The following is a 2,622-nucleotide window of genomic DNA, read 5'->3' on the forward strand; positions in this document are numbered from 1 at the left end:
TTAATATCATTTTTAGTAGTAATTGATAACATTATTATTATTATTATTAACTATATTATTATTATTTCTATTAATATCATTATTAGTATCTTTATCTTTATTTTAAAAATTATCAGTATTTTAATTATATTTATAAATTGATTTTCAGATGGAAACAAATTATTGATAACAAAAGTCTCTGATTAGTACGAATCTGTTAAAAAGCAAATTTCCAGTTTTATTTTTATCTGATACAATCCCTTTCATCAACTGCTCAAGATTGGATACTGTCTGTTATTGTTATTAGTCGATCTCAATTAATCACATCAGGTTTCTACATTAATTATTCAGTTCCATTTATATATATATATATATATATATATATATATATATATATATATATATATATATATATATATATATATATATAACCACGGCATTGTGTAAATTAAAAACAGAAAACCCAGATTTTATAAAGCTCTATATCTCTGTATTATAACTTTTTTTTCTTTTCAAATGCCTAAATTCAAATCAATTTCATAAACTAGAATTGCAGTTGTGTTAGGAATCATACACTTAAACTTACTGCAAAATATCAAATCCCAATTCGTTATATCGACTTCGAATTTTCGAGTCAAAGTTATTTATCAAAAAGTCAAACGATTCGTTCATCGCAAAATTTGAGTTCGTTTTGATGTTTTAAGTTCAATTGATGGTTCCAATAGTTTCAAGGAGTTAATTTCAAAGTATTTCGTGTAGAAAACATGGTCTAAAACGTTCACCAATTGGAAATCAAATTTTTTTTTACAAGTAGCTGCGACAGCAGGTAATTAGGATTACATATTTTTTTTCGATTTTTTTTTATTCAATAACACAACTTGATAATTCCTAGTTGTTTACAAGTCACAAACAACACTATAAATTCGTTATTTTAACGTTTGACATTGGTTGGATCGTTTGAACTCTGGAAGAAGAAGATGAACACATATTATTATTGAGTTAAAAATATTACAGTTACAATATAATCAGAAATACAAAGTTGGATGGATGGTCATGGATGTTTGTTTGTAACCGAGAGGTTGGGGGTTCGAGCCCGTTTCGCGGCATTTTTTTTTAGAAAAGCTTTTGAAGGTAGTTTCTATATCAAAACTATTATTATTATTATTATTATTATGTATCATTTATTATTAAGTATTGTTATTATTATCTAAGTATTAATGTTATTAGTATTATTATTAGTATTAGGATTAACAATATAAGTATTATTAAGTATCATTTTTATTTATTTATTATTATTATTACTACAATTGTTATTGTTATCATAAAGTGATAATAACTCTATTAGGAATTGACTAAGTATAATTGTAATAGTATGAATGAGATTGTGATAATATAAGATTATAAGTATTACGAATTAGTTACGAATATAATTAAGACTATATGTGATGTTATAAAAGATTATAAAATGTTTAAGATTTAGAACATGAATGTAAAGTTAATAGATGTATTACGAAGATTCTTTTTATAAAAAGATGATCAATAAAATCATAGGTTATAATCTGAACTTGAACATGATTATGGTTATGATATAAAAATAATTATGGTTATGAATTTTTAAACAAAGTATTATAATTATTAAAATTATTACTATTATTATGATTAATATTGTATTATGAGTATCATGATAGCAAATAAATAAATATACTTATTACATATACAATAATTATATTAATGTTTAATATAACTATATATTAACATTATCTAGATAAATATTTACATGTAACAAACTATTGATTTTCAAACATAATAATAAATATGTATACATACATATATATATATATATATATATATATATATATATATATATATATATATATATATATATATATATATATATATATATTAGTATAACTAAATGAATAGATATTAATCAATTTAAAATATATATACAAAATAAATATATATAACATATAATTTGAGATATAATATAAATATATGTTTTTAAATGGAATTTAATATAAACCCTATATAACTACAAATATATATATATATATATATATATATATATATATAAAATTATGTGTTTCTATTATATGTTTTAATCTATATACAAATGATATAGGTTCGTGAATCTGATGCCAACCTTGCATTGTTCCGTTTCGTCATATGTATTTTTACTACAAAATACAATATTGTGAGTTCATTTGATCCCCTTTTACTCTTTACATTTTTGGGACTGAGAATACATGCGCCGTTTTTATAACTATTTTATTAAATGCTTTGAGATATATTTTTAACTGAGAATACATGAACCGCTTTTATAAATGTTTTACGAAATAGACACAAATACTAAAAACTACATTCTATGATAGAATTATTTGGATTCAGAGGTTTGATTTCTATAAAGATTGTATTATCGACCATCAGCGAGATGATTTTGTCATTGCACGCACGCATTAGCTCCCGAAATGGTTCGATTTAGTAGTTAGTAACGGAGAGACGATTTTGTCATTGCACGCACGCATTTGCTCCCGTTTTAGCTACCATCGGTGAGATGATTTTGCATTGCACGCACGCATTAGCTCCCGATGTATTGTATTGTATTGTATTCGATTTTGTAGTTAGTAACGGAGAGATGATTTT

The sequence above is a fragment of the Rutidosis leptorrhynchoides genome, chromosome 3 (genome assembly GCF_046630445.1).
Source record: "Rutidosis leptorrhynchoides isolate AG116_Rl617_1_P2 chromosome 3, CSIRO_AGI_Rlap_v1, whole genome shotgun sequence".
NCBI classification, from domain to species: domain Eukaryota; kingdom Viridiplantae; phylum Streptophyta; class Magnoliopsida; order Asterales; family Asteraceae; genus Rutidosis; species Rutidosis leptorrhynchoides.